Source organism: Trachypithecus francoisi, unplaced genomic scaffold (assembly GCF_009764315.1).
Source record: "Trachypithecus francoisi isolate TF-2019V2 unplaced genomic scaffold, Tfra_2.0 Lachesis_group11, whole genome shotgun sequence".
NCBI lineage: Eukaryota > Metazoa > Chordata > Mammalia > Primates > Cercopithecidae > Trachypithecus > Trachypithecus francoisi.
Genome location: NW_022681456.1, coordinates 43,796,793 through 43,815,948, shown reverse-complemented (window position 1 = coordinate 43,815,948; position 19,156 = coordinate 43,796,793). Strand labels below are relative to the sequence as shown.

The window sequence follows — 19,156 nt, the reverse complement described above, 5'->3', positions numbered from 1 at the left end:
TTTTTTGCTCATTCATTACAAAATTCCAGAGTAAAAAAGTGAAAACATCAATTTTGCTGTATTCATGTGTAAAATGTAAGAGAAAAAAAGCAAATTTTATTTTGTTCAGTATTACAAAAGACCAATATATGTAAGTGGCCGTTCCTTTTAAAACTCATTTCCCATGGTAAGAGACTGTTTCATCTGAAATGAAGTTAACATGCCTGACAAAGGAAATTAGTAAATCTCACTCTAAAATCAAGGATTCTATCAAAGTATATATAACAACATATAATTACTCTGCATGCATCAATCTAATAGCTCAAATAATGTCCTTTATCCTGGGGCCATATTCCGTAGTTTGACAGAGAACACATAGCAGTAAGGGCATAAAACACCCTTCATCTCAAACAGATTTTTTGGCTAATTTTAGTTTAATAAAGACTTATCTACAGCTCAATGGCCAATGCTTTACATTGTCTATAGAGAAATTACAAGTGTTGAATGAAAACTTAAATGCAGATAGAAGGGCAATAACATTTTGTGGTTTGTAAGACTATATGTAATAATATCCATATCTGAATTAATTACTTGGGAGCTAAATTCTTCTTCTCATGTTACATCAAAAAAGGAGCCTGTGCCTAAAGGGACAGCGTTCCTCATATTTATGATTTGGGAAGGAAGGGGAAGGGAAAGAAATCTCAGCTGTCACTACAGTATTTGTTTTCAAAGTATTAAAATCTCCATTTATTTTTATATGAGATGCACCTGAGAGCACCAATGTACACAAACCACTTTTTCTAACACGGTCTTTATTAAACTTTGAATATAAGTACACCTGCTCGAAGTGTTCATTTGCATTATTTAAGAACAAGCAACTGTAAAACAGTAAAATCACAAAAGGTAAGTTGTTGGAAGACAACACAAAAGAATTACTATAACTGATCCTGCGTGTTTATTTCAGAATCTGTTAATAGGCCTAGAACAAAACAAAAAAAAAAAATGTAAAGCCACTGTCATGCTGGTAGGTACCTTTATTTGGTGGCAATGGCTAGTTTAAACCACCTATTAAAAGCAGCTTTTACTTTCCTTCTTTTACCAAGAAGATCCAGACCATCAATATTATTATGAACACAAATCAAAACTAGTTTCTCATCTCAGAATGCCAAAATCCCAAGCTTCAATTAAAAAATATGATTTCCCATACAATTGCAGAAATTTCTCTCAAGAGTGAGAAATGAGAGAGGATACAGAAAAATGAAGACAATGCCCCCTTATACGTCAAAATGGGGATGCCAATGACAGCTGCGATAAAAATCAAGAAGGTGTACCCCGATTTTTCACCATTTTAATAAAAGAAAATCACAAAATTTTAAATTAAAGGTGGCGCTCTGTCCTCAACTCACCCGAATGTGACTCACTTTTGCAGACTATATGGTAGGAAATAACAGTTACTTTTCAAAGATCTTTGCAGTTACACCCAAGCCAAAATCAGGACAGAGATCCACCCTTAATTACAGCAATTTAACTGTCTTATCTTAAAGCAAGGTAAAAACTAAAACGTCCTCCTGAAATCACAGCTAAATAAGCCCATTTTATATACTAGCTATCAAAGGTTCCCAATTTAAAAAAAAATGTTTCTATTTACCTCAAATTTGAACTCACCAGGAGGATAAAGAAAAAGAGGGGAGGTTTTGAAACGCTCAAGTACAAAAAGCAGATTCTCCTCCAATCCCTCTTAATTCCCCCAATCCGCCCCTGCTACACACAAGGACAGGGAGTCTCAGGAAGGCTGGCATCGGGGCAAGTGGTGAAGGCCCTCCATTCACTCACGTGGGCCACCATCCAAAGGGTTACACACCCTCTGCCAGATGAGAACCTCATACAAACCAGGCCCTTACAAGTACTTCTTATTATAAAATACACCCACGCTGAACAAGAGCCTTATTTTAAAATAAGACTGTCCTCAGGTGGGGGAGGTTAAACACAACAAAGCCTTCCATGTTGAAAAGCAGACAAGTTCAGATATATGCATATACCTACACACGTATGAAAAAAATCTATGTAGCTAATTTATCACGAACAGCAATCGATACCAACAGAAGCCATTAGATTATTAATAAACCAAGAAAAGTAGCGGGCACAGAAGCGAAAGGTGGCTGTTTGCAGCGCTCTAACCCAAGGAAAAGGTAAATACCAGCCTATCGAGGAGGGTCGAGCCCTCCAAGTATCGGCAGACCCCCTTAGCCCACCCGGACGCCCTGCCCTCTCCTCCGCGCCAAGCACCGCACAGGGTGCGAGCACTCCCAGCGCTGCGAGTCCCGCAGAAAACTGGTGAATGAAATGCGCACAGAGACCAACCTGGCTGGTGACCGCGGCGCAGAACCAGGGGTCGCTAACCAGCTTAGCCACAGGATTCTCCCGCAGGATGGGATAAAGAGAGCACACCACCCACCCCACACCCCTGCCACTGGAACGCAGTCCTCCTCCAGACTCCTTCCCCGAAAAGGGAGGTGAGGGCGCAGGCTTTTTTCTCTTAAACTAAGTGAATAAACACGAATCGGAAGCAAATGTGAACATCCTGGGGGGCCAGACGGAAGGCGTGAGGAGAAAGACCAGGCGGCTCTCCAACTCCCGGGGAATCACCGTCCTGACACGCCAACAATCAACCACCCGGGCCAGGGGCCGACTGGGGCCCCCGCTCCCCTCCCGCAGTGCGTCTGGGGGGCCGAGGCCAAGGATTAGAGGGGTGACCCTCCCGAGGCGCGGGGAAAGGGAGTGCCGGGCACGGTGCCCTCAAGGTCACCACGCGCCGTGGCGGGGGCGACCGGTGGCGGGATGGGCCGTGGCGTGGCCGAGACGGCTCCGTGAAGCCGAAGACCTGCGGGTGTAGACCAGAAGCCCCAACGAGCCCCATCCCTCGAGCCTGGAGCAGCGACTCCTGGACTGACCCGGCGCTGAGGTGCACAGCGAGAAACCCGCTCACCTTTACAATCTCCCGGCAAGAGGCAACCTGCGAGGGGCCCCGGCCGCCGCCGCCAGCTTCTCCCGAATCCGGCGCAACCCGCCGAGCACCCAGCTATCAGGACCCCTGCCGCGACGCCAGACCTCCGTGCTCCGCCCGGCCTCCCCCGCAGGTGACCTGCCCCGCCGTCCCCGCCGCTGGCGGGCGGCGGCCGCCACTCACCTCGCCCGGCAATGGGAACCATTTTCCGAGGGGGAAGAAAAGAGAGGCTGCAGGAGGGTCGCGGAGCGGTGAGGGGCAGCGGGAAACGCAGAAGATGGGGGCTCTGTCCTCAGCGCGTCAGTAGTCGCCTCGCACGGCTCGGGGCGCCACGCGGAGGTGCAGCTGCACCTCGGGGATCGGGCGGCCAAGGAGCCGAGAGGCTCGGCGTCCACCAGCCGGGGCTCCCTACTCACGCTGCACTGCGAGGAGGCGGCGGCGGCGGCAGCGAAGGAGGAGGAGGCGGCGCCCGGCCGTCCCCGCCCAGAGCCCGGCAGCCACCGAGTGGCCGCCCGCGTCCCCGCAGGACCCGCCTCCTCGGCTCCGCAGAGCCGCACACAGGGCGCGCCGCGCTCGCTGGGCACGGGCAGCTCAGCCGGCCTCACGCCGCCGTCCGCAACAGCAGCCGCGGGCGGGGTGCAGCCCCCTCCGCGAGCGCCGCAGCCCGCCCCCCTCGGGGCGGGGCCCGCGGGCACCGGAGAGCGGACGGCCGAGCACGAGGGGGCTGCGCGCAGCTCCGGGAAGGGACCCCGTCTGCACCGGGTGGCCAGCAAGATTGCCGGGGTAGGCAGGGGGAGGAGAACGCTCACCCGTTCCGGTCTGGCGCTCCCTTCTCTCCACACCCACACGTCTCCCGCTCCACGCTGGCGGCACAGCTGCTCCCGCTGCCACAGCCACCACCGCCGCCGAAGCTCGCGCCGCCGCCGCTGCCGCCTTGGCTGGGCGCGGTCACGTGACGCGGTTCGCGGGGACCCTGGGGGCGGGCGGGTGCGCGCGCGCGCGCGCGGAGGAAGCGCGGCTCGGACCGGGACTGGGAGCGGAGCGGCACTGGGAGGGCGTTTAAGGGGAGGACCCGGCGAGCGCGCCCCCGGCTGGCGAGCGCGCGCCTGGCGATTAGAACTTGCCGCGCGGTCGGGAAAGGGTGGCCGGACTGAGGGGCGGGGGTGGGGACTTGCGCCTCCGCACGCCCCTCCTTCTCTTCCTTCCCCTGAGCGCCGCGGCTAGCTGCTGCCCCCGCCCCCTCCAGCGCGCCCCTTCCCTCCTGCCGCAGCCTGCGATTGGCTGAGAGGCTCTGACGTCCGTGTTTCCATGACGTGTTGGTGCGGGAGGGAGCGGCGGGGGAGGAGGGGGTGGCTCAGGCGCGCGGGGAGGTGACTCCGTCAGTCACAGCTGCTGTTTCGGCGCGGGGCCGGGCGGCTGCCGCGACATGTGGAGGCAGGAGAGCAATGATTGCCGCAGGAGAAGTGCGGGCGCCCTTCACCTGGGCCCCCTCCCGAACCGCCCCCGGGCCCGTGCCCCTCCAGGGCCCAAGAGTGAGCCAGCGGGAGGGCTAGGGCGAGCGCTCCTGGCGAGGACAGATTAAGGCGAACCCCCAGTCAGCGGACATTTGAGCGGCTCCTCGCCGCTTCTCTGCCCCCACTCCAAAACGGACTCGACGCCTGTCCTGGGCCGTGACGCACGCACCGGACGACAAAAGTGCTGCCCGGCTCTCTCCCTCTTTGGGGAAGAGAGCTCACTCCCCATGCGGGCGCGGGGCACCCCACCTCTGTTCCTGCCGGTTGGGTCCGCAAACACCGGGGATCCCGGCTGCAGCGCCCAAAGGGTTAACGCAGGCGTTCGGCCAGTGCAAACCGGCCTCACAGATCCGCGCTTAAAATCCGGGTGTTTTCATTTTGGGTTTGCTTTTTCTACTATGCCAAGCTGATGGCTCTCTCTTAATGCTCTTGTAACATCTCAACCCTGCACCCATCTTTCCTGAGGGGAAAAGGAAACGGGATAACTTGCGGTATTTCGATGCTCAAAGGTAACCGGCGGCTCTGCTCCAACCTTCAAGAGATTTTGCAAGTTGAAAAACAAAGAAAATCATCCTTCGTAACATCTACTTAAAACAAAAAAAAAAGCAGGTTTTCCTCCTTGTACACACATATACACAGTAAAGATGTGTATCTTACCTTAGATACCGCGCTTCATCTTCATCTAATCTTTATTTGAACTCACCGTCGCCACTGGCCCAGAGACCTTGTCAGTGTTATTTTCAGTATCACTTAATCAGAACAAAAAGATAAGTCCTGCAATATTCTTTCTCTTAATTCCAGAACTGGAAAATTAATATTTGTATAGCTTCCTCAAAAGCATACAGGCAATAGGAAGTATGGTATTATGTTCAAATGATGATAGCATTTGTTTTTTTGTTTTTTTTTTTTTTTTGAGACGGAGTCTTGCTCTGTCACCCAGGCGCGCCCGGCCGATAGCATTTGTTTTAAAATATTTTAAAAGCTTTGACAGAAAATGTGTAAAAGTTTAAAAGTGAATAAATCTAAATCAATGCTGTTGTAAATAATTTTTTTTATCAGTTTATGTATCTCACTAGGCTAGACGTTACCAGCCTTCTGAGCTGTGCCCTTGATGTGCAAAATGAACGAACATTTGACAGGATAGCATTTTTCCTCTCTTCAATCAGTGATAGAGGATTGGTTAATGTGGTACAATAAATAGCCCTTCCTGACATTATTTCAAATCTTTTTAACAGAAGAATAACCTAAATTTCATCTAAGTAAGTTTCAGTATTATTTTCCCCTAAAATATCTTTCAAAACGAGTCAGAGACATTTAAGAATCACTGGCTTTTTTCCAACTTTTCCTCCAAGGAAGTCACAATAGAAGTTGAATTATGTTTCTACTGTAATCAAGAACTTGACATTAAAGTAATATATGAATCATTTCTATAGTACACTAGCAAAATGGGTAATAGATTAAACTAGAATCTGTTCACTTTGTGGGTTTGTTCCATTTCCGAATTATAAAATGAATGCTCGTAAAGTGTTGTGGTCATGAAACAATGATTGGGCATCTTTATTTAAGAACATGATTCAATTAAGTTTTCATTTATATCGATAAATCTATAAATTGAAACATACGGAATATATATTCATGTAGATCCGTAAATGAAAACGTGTGTGTGTGTGTATATCCCAGGACATATTTGTATGCATTTTAATGAAATGTGAGTCACATGCAATGACAAACTTTTACTGTCATAGTCAAGAAAATTGTACTGTAGTTTGGTTTTTATATTTTTATTCTTCAAATAGAAAATAAAGGGTGAAAGCAATGTAGAAATAACTGTTCACATTACATTAAGGAATTCAATTTCTTTCTCTACAGACTTAGTACTAAAACCTCTTTCATACATATCTTTCAATGTAAAAATCAAGAAAATATTGCATTGCTTACTGTTTCCTTGAAAAAAAATTGAACTATCTGAAATCAAAGATGCCACTGTATATAACAGTATCCTCTTAATCTTAGACCTAACTTATCCCATGGATTTAACTGATCTAGAGATATATCTATGCATAAGGAACAATATAATAATACAATTTACTTAGGAAATAATATTTTAAAGTTCTTTTAATATGCATTTTAGCTACAATGCAAAACTTATAAAAGAATTTATATCCAGTCAGGCGCGGTGGCTCACGTCTGTAAGCCCAGCACTTTGGGAGACTGAGGCAAGCAGATCACGAGGTCCGGATATCGAGACCATCCTGGCCAACATAGTGAAACCCCGCCTCTACTAAAAATACAAAAATTAGCTGGGCGTGGTGGTGCATGCCTGTAATCCCAGCTACTCAGGAGGCTGAGGCAGGAGAATCGCTTGAACCATGGAGTCCAAGGTTACAGTGAGCCGAGATCACACCACTACACTCCAGCCAGGCGACAGAGCGAGTCTCAGTCTCAAAAACAAAACAAAACAAGTGTTTAAACCCTATGACAAGTTACTATTTGGGATGTTAACTTTAAAGAGAGGCTGCAGATTCAAAATAATATATTTGGTATTTTTAAGTTATGCTCTTTTTCATGGAGTAAATCTAAACAACCGAGATATTTGCTGAAAAGTTGATCGATTCAAGATATATAACACATGAAGACAGTTTTCTAAAATCCTCAGTGTAAGTTTAAAGGGAAACAACTTTATTCTGTCACATGCATCTAGCAATGGGACAAAATAAATACATATCAACTGCAGTGTATTTTATAAAACATTCTTTCCTCATAAACACATTTTACATATGTGAATGTGTCAGTCCTGATCATTACAGAATCCTAAAGAGAACTGATGCATACAGGGAGGCAGGGGAGGAGGATATTAAATTTTTCATTTAAAATAGTTGTATATGTTCTCAAATTTCTATTAACCTGAATCACCAGAGAGAGGTGTCAAGAGAAAGATTACTTAGCTGAAACCCACAGAGAACTGTTATCTATTAGTAACAAATTAATTACATTTGCTGAATTAAATGGAGTATAATTATATGTAAGCCTAAAATAAGAATTTCAACTCACATGATGGAAAAATTTTTATAGGTGAAAAATGCAAAGTGGTTAGATGTTATCATTTGACAGGAATTATTAGTGCCTACATACAATGTACTCTTCTAGTATAACACATTTTTTTGACCCCAAATGTTCTAACCCACATAGTATGGTCCTAAATCTAAATTTCAGAGAAGCGAAAAAGGCATAGCTCATACCTAAATGTTGAGGAAGTTTTTCTAAGGAGTATTTGGACTTGATTTGTGCCATGAAAGAGATACAGGATTTAAATTAATGCAAAAGATCCACAGTAGTAAAGCCAGGAAACGTACCTGGGAACTAACAAGTTTACCACATTTATTTTTCTATCCTTTTATTATTCAAGAAACGTGTTTACTACCTTTGATATCCCTCACCTCCCTAAGTGGCACTCGTGAATTTTCTCACTAATAGTGGTGAGTTATGATATATCATAATCATCAATAATAGTTATGATATAGGGTTATGAGGTTTGGGTGAGATATTTATATAAAGTTCTTAACATAGTGCTTGATGTGTAGTATATGCTCTATAAATGTCATAATTATTATTCATAAACATTCTCTACTCTTTATTACCAAGAAGATATAACAACAACAGCAAATTTTACTCATTTTTACTTGTTGATGTATTAGGTCATTCTTGTGTTGCTATAAGGAAGTTTCTGAGGCAGGATAATTTAAAAAGAAAAGAGATTTAATTGGCTGACAGTTCTGTAGCCTGTAAAAGCATGGCACTGGAATATGCTCAGCTTCTGGGGAGGCCTCAGGGAGCTTTTACTCATGGTAGAAGGTGAAGCAGGAGCAAGCACATCACATGGCCAGAGCAGGAGGAAGGAGAGGTGCTACATGCCTTTAAACAACCAGATCTCTTGAGTACACACTATTGGGAGGACAGCACCAACCTATGAGGGATCTGCCCCCATGACCCAATCATGTCCCACAGGCCCCACCCCCAACAACTGGAGATTACAATTCAACATGAGATTTAGAGGGGACGGTATTCAAACTATATCGTTCCACGCTGACCCTTCAAATCTCATGGTCTTCTGACACTGCAAAATATATTCATCTATTGCCAATAGTTGACCAAAGTCTTAACTAATTCCAGCATGAGCTCAATTAAAAGTCCCAAGCCAAAAGCTCATCTAGAGATGAGTTCCTTCCACCTATGAGTGTGTAAAATCAAAACAAGTTATTTTCTTTCAAGATACAGTGGGGGTATAGGCATTGGGTAAACACTCCCATTTGTAAAGGGAGAAACCAGCCATAAGAATGGGGTTACAGGATCCACACAATGAAATCTAACAGGGCAGTCATTAAATCTTAAAGCTTCAAAGCAATTCCTTTGAGTCCATGCCCTGCATTTAGGGCATACTGGCACAAGGGTTGGGCTCTCAAAGCATTGGGCAACTCCACTCCTGTGGCTTTGCAGGGTTCAGCCACCATGGCTATTCTCACGAGTTGGAATTGAGTGCTTGTGACTTTTCCAGGTGCAGGGTGCAAGCTGCCAGTGGATCTACCATTCTGGGGTCTGGAGTATGATGGCCACCTTCCCACAGCTATACTAGGTAGTTCCCCAGTGGGTACTCTGTATAGGGAGTCAGATCCCACATTTCCCCTTGGCACTGCCCTAGTAGAAGTTCTCCTTGAGGGCTCTGCCCCTGTGTCAGGCTTCTTTGTGTGCACACAAGCTTTCTCATACATCCTCTAAAATCTAGATGGAGGCTGCCAAACCTCCTTCACTCTTTCACTCTGTGTACCAACAGGCTTAACACCACATGGAAGCTGCCAAGGCTTATGGTGGAAGGCTTATACCCTTTGAAGCAGTGGTCTGAGCTCTATCTGGGTCCCTTTGAGCCAAGGCTGGAGCTGGAGCAGCCAGGATGCAGGGGGCAGTGTTCCAGGGCTGCACAGTGCAGCAAAACCCTGGCTCTGGCCCATAAAACCATTCTTTCTTCCTAGACCTCTGGGCCTGTGATGGGAGGGGTTTCCTCGAAGATCTCTGAAATGCCTTTGAGGCCTTTTTCCAATTGTCTTGGCTATTAGCATTTGGCTCCCTTTTAGTCATGCTAATAACTCTATCAAGTGGTTGCTCCCCAGCCTCCTTGAATTCCTCTCCTCTTTTACTTTGCCACATAGCTAGGCTGCAAATTTTCTAAACTTTCATGCTCTGCTTCCTCTTTTGATATAACTTCCAACTTTAAGTCATTTATTTGCTCCTGCACCCAAGGATAGGCTGTTAGAAGCAACCAAATAATTTCTCGAATGCTTTGCTGCTTAGAAATTTCTTCCACCAGATACCCTAAGTCATTACTTTTTAGTTCAAACTTCCACATACTAGGACATGAAGAGAATTCAACCAAGTTCTTTGCTAAAGCATAATATGGATGACCTTTGCTCCAGTTCCCAATAATTTCTCATTTGCATCCAAGACCTAGTTAGCCTGTACTTCACTGTTCATATCACTATCAGAATCATAACCATTTAACCAGTCTCTAGAGAAGTTCCAAACTTTCCCTCATCTTCCTGTCTTCTTCTGAGCTCTCCAAACTCTTCCAACCTCTGCCCATTACCCTATTCCAAACCTACTTCCACATTTTCAGGTATCTCTGTAACAGTGCTCTACTTCTCAGTACCAATTTTCTGTGTTAGCTTGTTCTTGCTTTGTTTTGAAGGCATACCAAAGACTGGGTAAGTTTAATTGGCTCACAAGTCTGCAGGCTGTACAGGAAGTATAGCACCAGTATCTGCTCAGCTTCTGCAGAGGCCTCAGGGAACTTTTATTCATGGCAGAAGATGAGACAGGAGCAGATACGTCATATGACAAGAGCAGGAGTGAGAAGCAGAGGGGGTGTCACACACATTTAAACAACCAGATCTCATGAGTATTTTCTACTGTGAGGACAGCACCAAGCCATGGAGATCTGCCCCCATGACCCAATTACTTCCCACCAGGCCACAACTCCAACATCAGGAATTACAATTCAACTTGAGATTTGGAGGGGACAACATGCAAACTGTGTCATTTGGTCAAGTACATTATCTTAGAATTATTATTTTTTGCATCCTGTGAGACAGACACTATTTGTGATACTTTCAAAGTGCACCAAATTTAGTCTCTAATGATCACATAATTTGACTGATAAAGTCTAAGTCTCTTCCTGGCAAATAAAACTTAATCTGAATCAGTAAGACATGCTTTTGGCTGCAAGTAACCAAAAGCTAAACTGGTAGTGGCTTTAATGAATACCAGTTTATTATTCTTTAAATTATGGTATGGTTGATTCAGCTATTAAACATTGCCATCAAGGATCCAGGCTCAACCATCCCTGGTGTATGATATCAATAAGAACATCAACAGGATTCTCTCACATTTGTGGTTCTCTAATTGCTTATACTTTTATATAATTTTTCATTGTTGCCCATTTTTCTTCAAAACTCCACTTTTGAGGGTACACAAAAGAATCACCTTTATGAGTTTACCAATGCAGATTCCTGGGTCCCACTCCCGGAGCTTCTGATGGAGTCTGGACTAGAGCCAGCAGATCTGCATTTTTGACAGTCCCTTTAGCTGATTCTGTCGCAACACGTTTTCTGTATCCCTCCTCTGTTATAAGGTAGGAAAGCAAAATGTCTTTTTAGAAGGCATTGGCAATAAGGGGATGGTTCATCTATTTATTTATACAAATAAACTTATTAATCACTTATTACATGCTGATATAAGTGTCCCCACCCAAATCTCATCTTGAATTGTAGTTTCCATAATCCCCACGTGTTGTGGGAGGGACCCAGTGGGAGGTAATTGAATTATGGGGGCAGTTCCCCCTATGCTATTCTCTTGATAGTAAGTTTTCATGCGATCTGATGGTTTTATAAGGGGCTTTCCACTTTGCTCAGTTCTCATTTTTCTCTACCTGCCACCATGTGAAGAAGGACGTCTTTGCTTCCCTTTCTGCCATGATCATAAGTATCCTGAAGCCTTCCCAGCCATGCTGAACTGTGAGTCAATTAGATCTCTTTTCTTTATAAATTACCCAGTCTCATGTATGTCTTTATTAGCAGTGTGACAATGGACCAATACACATGCCATGCCTAACTGAAACTGGCATATAATGGGCACTTGAAATAAAGATTTGTCCCAAATGAATGAATAAACAAATGAACTATCACCTCCCTGATGATGAATTCTAAATTTATACCCACAGCCTTCATCCTTTATTCTGATGACCTGACGAACTTCTTCCAGGGTCAATTCTTTTTATCTTTCAGATAGAAACAATGGAATGAAGCCAATTCACCAATCATCAAAAGAAAGTCACTGAAAGCCAATTTCTTGACCTTTGTATTGTTGGTGTCAGAGGAAAAGGGGTCAAGGGAGGAAAGCTGAAAAGTTCTGGGGAGTGAGTGGAGAGTTAAGAGGATGGTAAGATCTAGAACATATAGAGAGAATTCACCATGAATGGAAAAGGGAACATTTCTCTGAGGCAGAAAAAAGGTAAAAAAAAAAAAAAAAAAAAAAAGTGAAGAAAGAGTAAAATTTGAAGTTTCAGGGGTGGATGACACAGGCACATAAATGTCAGTCTTAATATTCCTTATATAATTGTTGCTTATGATCATTAGCTGGAATTGAGTGAGGCTAAGGACTGAAATGGGAAGATTAAAGAAACTGAAGGATGAGCAAAGGATAAAGAAAATGTTATCCAAGGCCCAGGTAAATAAATAGAGTACAGTTTTATAGCAATATAGGTTTACATGATATTCTCTGGTGGCTCAAACTTGGGGCTCCCATTATAGTTACAGCTATTAAGAGTTCAGGATATTCTGTTGCAGAGGGATGGAGTTGGGCACTGATTACCAGGCTGTATTACCAGACTGCTTATGAAGTCTTCTCAGGCTTCCGTAATAAAATACCATAGACTTGGTGGCTAAAACAACAGGCATTTATTTTCTCACAGTTCTGGAGGCCGGATGTCCAAGATTATGGTGTCATCAGCATTGCTTTCTGGTGAGGTCTCTCTATCTGGCTTGCAAATGGCCACCTTCTGCCCTGTCCTCACATGGCCTTTCCTTGGTGCAAGTGCATGGAGAGAGAGAGAGGTATCTCCTCCTCTTCTTATAAAGACGCCAGTTCTTTCAGATTAAAGACCCACTCTTGTGATGTCATTTAACCTTAATTACTACCCTATAGGCCCTATCTCCAAATAGTCACTTTGGAGATTAGGGCTTCAACATACACATTTTTGGAGGACAAAATTCAGTTCATAATGCAGACTCATTTGGTTAGCATTTTTCAAAATTCACATGACAAGGTCCTTCAGATCCACTGGATTAGATTTCCTGTATTATGCAACCCCACTCCTCAAATGTCTGTGTATGTGTGTATGTGTGTGGTTTTGTGCGTATGAATGCTTGAACAAATATATGAAACAATGTTAATATACAACTGAGTACAAAAACAGAAGAAATATGCAGTGCTAGAAATAGAGAACTCAATACACAGATATTAGGCCCAGGGGATTACCATACCGAGAAATAAGTCAGAAATGTGTAAGCATGGAGTTTTAAAGATGTGGCTGGATCTGAGTGAGGCAAAGAGCTGAAATTGAACCCTCATGTTCTATGGTCTGAATATTTATGTTGTCCCAAAATCCATATGTTGAAATCCTGACCACTAAGGTAATAGGATGAAGAGGAGAAAACTTTTAGGAGATAAGGCAGAGTCCACACAAATAGAGTTAGTACCCTTTTAAAATATAGTAGACTCAAGGAAATTATTCTGCCCCTTGTATCATGTGAGGACACAGCTATAAGGCACCATCTATGATACCTGGAAGTGAGCCCTCACCAGACACCAAAACTGCCTCCACCTGGATCTGTCACTTCTCAGCCTCCAGAACTGTGAGAAGTAAGTTTCTATTGTTTATGAGCTGCCCAGTCTATGGTACTTTGTTGTAGCAGCCCAAATGGACTATGACACCACATAAAGCCAGAATCCTGCTTTATTGCCAGTGGTATGCTGGTACTACTTCCTACCAACTCACCTAGCTCAGAAAGTGTCACAAAAGCATCAAGGAATCTCATCTCCTTCCCAAGACTTTGGTAAAGAGGTACCAAAAACAAAAGACATAAAATAAATCTACCCTAGTCATGTCACTGAGAAACTTCATGACACCAAAAGACAAAGAGAAGTCTCAGTAGCTATCAGAGAGGACAAAACAAACAAACAAAAACAATTTCACCTGACAGCCACCTTTGTATTGGCAATTGTAGATGGGCCAAGAGAAAAAGGAATAACATGTTTAAAGTTCTTAGGGAAATAACTGATATGGTTTGACTGTGTCCCCACCCAAATCTCATCTTGCATTGTAACTCCCACAATTCCCACATGTCCTGGGAGGAACCCTGTAGGAGGTAATTGAATCATGGGGGTGGGTCTTTCCTGTACTGTTCTTGTGATAATGAATGGGTCTCATGAGATCTGATGGTTTTAAATAACAGGAGTTTCTCTGCAAAAGCCCTCTCTTTGAGTGCTGCCATCCACATAAGATTAACTTGCTCCTCCTTGCCTTCCACCATGATTGTGAGGCCTCACCAGCCATGCGGAACTGTAAGTCCAATAAATCTCTTTGTTTTGTAAATTGCTCAGGCTTGGGTATGTCTTTATCAGCAACATGAAAATGAACTAATACAATAACTCTCCCAGAATGTATATCGAGGTAAAATATCATACAGGAGTGAAGGTTAGTTTAACATTTTCAGAAAAACATTAAGAACAAACTTCTCACAAACCAGAAGAGCAGAGTTCCCATCCCAGCACTTTGGGAGGCCGAGGTGGGTGGATCACCTCAGGTCAGGAGTTCGAGACCAGCCTGCCCAACATGGGGAAACCCTGTCTCTACTAAAAATACAAAAAATCAGCCGGGCATGGTGGCGCATGCCTATAATCTCAGCTACCTGGGAGACTGAGGCAGGAGAACCCAGGAGGTGGAGGTTGCAGTGAGCCAAGATTGCGCCACTGCACTCCAGCCTGGACGACAAGAGCAAAACTCCATATCAAAAAACAAGAGCAGAGTTCCCAAGAGAGTCGCTCCTTTTCATAAACATTTGAGGTTTCTGTCTACCCTGTTGGATGTCTGCATAGGCAGCAGATGTGTTGACCAATACCTGTTTTTAATTTAGGAGAATAAAGAGAAATGGAGAGGGAAGCCAGAGTGAGAAGAAGAGTGGAAGGAGAGTAATCTTTTCATCTCCACCGTGGGGCTTGGCATAGATGCTTAAGTTTCCTTGTAAGACAGCTGGGAAGGTAGCTGCCAGCCAGGTGAGAGCACCTATCAGGAGACTACAGGGTGCAGCTCCAGAGAAGAGAGTTAGAATGAGGAACAAGAGGTTGTTAAGAAGCCTATCTCATATGATAGGAGACAGCAGTAGAAGGCCTTGCCGGGCTCTTCCAAAAACTCCCACATAGACCTACAAAAAAGTCAGTGTTTGGTTGCCTGCCGCATTAAAAGCATTGACAGCCAAAGGGGATTTCGATAGAGTCTAGCCAAGCAAAGGGACTCCCCTTTTCTTCTCCACCCTCCCTCCCCTCAACACTGGAAGAGCCACAGCTTCCAGAAGGGAAAGGGGAGGGGAGTAAAAGTGCAGATACTGAATGAGCACTCTCCACCCCTCAATACACACAGATGGTGATGGGGGAGAGAATCTTTTACTCAGAAAGAGATTTAAGATTTTAACAGTAGCAGACTAAAATTTCATTGATAGGCAGTTGAAGGCTTTGCTGGGCTCTTCTAAAAACTCCCAGAAGAATTCAAAGGTCCCAGAAAGTTAAAGACTCTGCTTCAGATGTTGTTGAGGAACAGGTGTGGAGTATTCATTGGATCATGGTTGAAATCAGTTGTTCAAGAAAAATATCTCATTGAACTGGGCTTGAGGACCTAACCAAATAGGCAGGCAAATGAAATCAGAGTAGGAATAAGCACATGAGCAAACTGGAAGACATGAAGCAATTGCAGATCATAGACACATGAAACACAGCTTAGGTAGCTTTCCAGGAAGAGGGCTGATGTGACAGGTAAGGACATACTTGAGGTAGAGACAGGGATGGAGAACCAATTTTAAAATTTTATACTTAAAACTGCTGAATGATTAACACGATGAAAACCTGGCAATGAGCTATGTCTGGTCAGATGTGTCTTCCTATTTCTACTCTCAAGACCTACAAATGCTGATTTCTTCATGCCATTTCTTTATTGTAATAATGGAGAAACTTCTGGAGACAGCTTGTCACAGAATTAAGTTGTCCAACTTACTCTACCCATTGGGCTATTGTGAATTTCCTGGTTCCCAACCACCTGCCAGGTTCTGACCATTTACTTCCTTTCCTCTTTTGGAGCCTGTGTGCCCCAGGTCCACATTGTTTGCCCTGAACTCCAATAATTGCCCTCTTATTTTTCTCCTTGCTTGCCCAATTTCTGGCCCAATGATTAGACTTACTTCTCACATCTATTTATACTCACTTCTGCTTGCTTGTTGCTTAGTTTCTGACCTCACTGGCTCATCTTGAACTTTATTTATGGCTATTTCTGAAAAAAGAAAAAGTCCTGATGACTGATTCCCTTACCTTGTCAAAATTCTCAACTCTGCTGAATTTCTGGTTTTTCCAGTTCCAAATTCTAGCTGATTTGTAATGCTTTGCTATCCTTAATCACAATCACAGCATTAAGAGTTAAATGTATTTTTCTATTATCAGTTTCATTTCTTATTTTATTCAACTAATTTGTTTTTTAAAAAGTACACATTTCCCAAATGCCTTGTTTGAATGTAAGCTATAGAAAGTCACTGTACTATCAAACACAAAGTTTACCAAGCAAAATTGCTTTTCCCAATAGAGCCTTGTTTATAGGACTTCAAGAACACTTCTACCTAAATAATCGATCAAAAAGAATGAAGATTTAATCATTTTGATTTGGTCATAATAAGTTATCTTTGGGCTGTTACTGATACAAATACATACCTTCTGTATTTGTGTTAACATTTTGGAGGGTGGCCCTAATCTAACTAAAAATTATGTTTTTACTTCTTTGATTTTCTCACATATATTTTTTTTTTTTTTAGACGCAGTCAGGGCTCACTGCAACCTCTGCCTCCCAGGTTCAAGTGATTCTCCTGCCTCAGCCTCTCAACTAGGTGCACACCACCTTGCCCAGTTAATTTCTGTATTTTTAGTGGAGACAGGGTTTCACCGTATTGGCCAGGATGGTCTCCATCTCTTGACCTCATGATCCACCTGCCTCGGCCTCCCAAAGTGCTGGGATTACAGGTATGAGCCACCATGCCTGGCCTATATTATTGTTTTATTGCTTGTTTTGCATACATGTTTACATGTACATTTTGCATCGCTTTCCGACAGTGATCTAAATTCTCATTCTCCTTAATCATTCCTTTTTGTGTCTCTAAAAATGAAGTGTTGGGCACTTAATATCCTCGTATTTTTCTTAGTTCTGTGTCTTAGACGTTTCTCTCAGATTTTTAGAACCTTTTCCATTACTATTATAAATAGAAAAATACTAAGATGCCTCCATCATTTAACTCTTTTGTTTTTAATCTGCAAGAATTCAAATGGTAAAACTAGGTATATTATATAAATGTGTATATATTCCTTGTGTTTGTTTTCTTTTGCATTGGACATTTATCATTAAATTTTTAAATATTAGGTATAGATAATTGTATGTATGTATGTATGTGTTTTTTCTAATTCAAACAATATAGATATATATAGTGTAAAAAGTGAACAATCCCTGTAATCATATCCCAACATAACCATGGTAAAAAGTTGTTATTTTTTCAGAGTGGTTCTTGCTGTGGGGACATAAAAGGAAGCAGAGGATATAGCATACAGTGTCTGGACTTAGGGAACATATACATCTAGTAGTGCTGACAAGTCGTGAAACAGCAAGAGAAAGAAGTCCAAAGAAAAACATAAATATGTGACAGTGTAATAATACGTGCTGTATCAATTCATGCTGAAGGAATTCAAGTTAATTGGAAAGAATATTATGAGAAAGATGAATCTGAAACTTACCTTTGAGAAGGAGGCAACATGAATGTTAGAAAGATTCTGAAATTTGATGTAAGGATTCCAACTCCAGTTCTGAAATTTATCAGCTGTGTGATCTTGGGCAAGTTCCTTAACTGCTCTGATTTTTTAGTTCCTGTCTGTATAAAATGAGGATAATCTTCTAAGGTTCTTGTGAGGATGAAATTAATGTAGTTTTTCATGATAGATATTCAGTAAATAGGTGTTTAAATTCATCGTTTACCCACATAATCTGCCACATTTGATATTGTCTTAATATTCTCTAGTATATATAAAAATAATGTACTGAAAAATGTAGAAAACATACTTATAATTTATACAGCCTCAAAGGGACATTTTAAATTTTATCCATATTCATAATTTAAAAGGAGATTTAAAAAATTTAAAGAATTTTGAAATAGTAAAGAAATTGAGATTTAGACTCTATCGATGTGACATATATTAGTCAAACTAATAAGTCAGATAACTTTTTTTCTTATAGGATCCTTCAATGTCTAGAAGATTGCCACAGTTTGTTATGTTAGGGTCAAATCAATGACTATACAGGCACGGCAAGAAAACTAACAAGTGTTTCTGAGTAATGATTATGGTCTTCCCACAAAACAAAGACAAGCAATTCTTTAAGAAAGCTTAAAACAACCATTGAACTCTGAACTAGAGCCCAAATAATGAATATCAAGCTACCTCCTCAACAAGAAATGTTATCCCAGCAGTGCAGCTGTGAGCTAATTAAACAGCCCAGATCGTTGTGCTAAACTTTAGTAGTGCATTTACAGAATTAATTCAGAGGACATGTTATTAAAGTCTGGGGTTTATCAGAAGGCGGCAGCCTCTCTTTTTTTTTTTTTTTAGCAGCATTTAAAAAATTAACATACTGGATAAGCTGCTTATTATAGATGGAGCCTATGACATCCTTCATATAGATGCTAAAACTAAGCAATGAATTTCTAAGCAAAATAATGAAGCTATTGCATTCTGAGACCAAAATGTAAAAATAGTACTTTAGATATCCTGGGAGCACTTTAAAAAAATTATATTCTATATGTTTATTTCTAAAGTCCTGAAAGACATACTGATGCTGACTAATATGCTAGAATCTAGCATATGTGTGTGTGTGTGTGTGAGAGAGAGAGAGAGAGAAAGAAATATGTATTAATTCTATATTTAATTGACTTGGAAATCAGTAATAATTGGCATGTGTAAGACAAGAATATTTTAAATTATTGTGAAGTATATAATACTTTCCCTCTTAATTAGTCTTAATAAAACTTGGGCTTTAAAATTTATATCTAGAAATCTAAATCATAAACAAAATTCCTACTTTATTGTAAATGCTGACGGCTGTCATTATTTAAGTTATTATGCATGGGCAATAATGGTAGGAATAAGAGGAATATGGAGGCCGGGCGCAGTGGCTCAAGCCTGTAATCCCAGCACTTTGGGAGGCCGAGACGGGCGCATCACGAGGTCAGGAGATCAAGACCATCCTGGCTAACACGGT

The 19,156-nt window shown here is 42.7% G+C and overlaps 1 protein-coding gene and 1 pseudogene across 5 annotated transcripts in view; one reads left to right on the top strand and one right to left on the bottom strand.

The window, feature by feature from the left end:
* ATP2B1 (ATPase plasma membrane Ca2+ transporting 1) overlaps positions 1 to 3,940 on the bottom strand; it is a 117,587-nt gene extending 113,647 nt beyond the window's left edge. For 2 of the 5 annotated variants that reach the window (XM_033221102.1, XM_033221099.1), the window contains exon 1: positions 3,793 to 3,940. The gene's annotated coding sequence lies outside the window, so the exon portion shown is untranslated. Of the gene's footprint in view, positions 1 to 3,166; positions 3,410 to 3,792 lie in introns of those variants that run through there. The other 3 variants (XM_033221098.1, XM_033221101.1, XM_033221103.1) reach the window with 2 other exon arrangements.
* Positions 3,941 to 4,724: 784 nt separating this feature from the next.
* Positions 4,725 to 19,156, top strand: part of LOC117090836 — a 45,052-nt pseudogene continuing 30,620 nt past the window's right edge.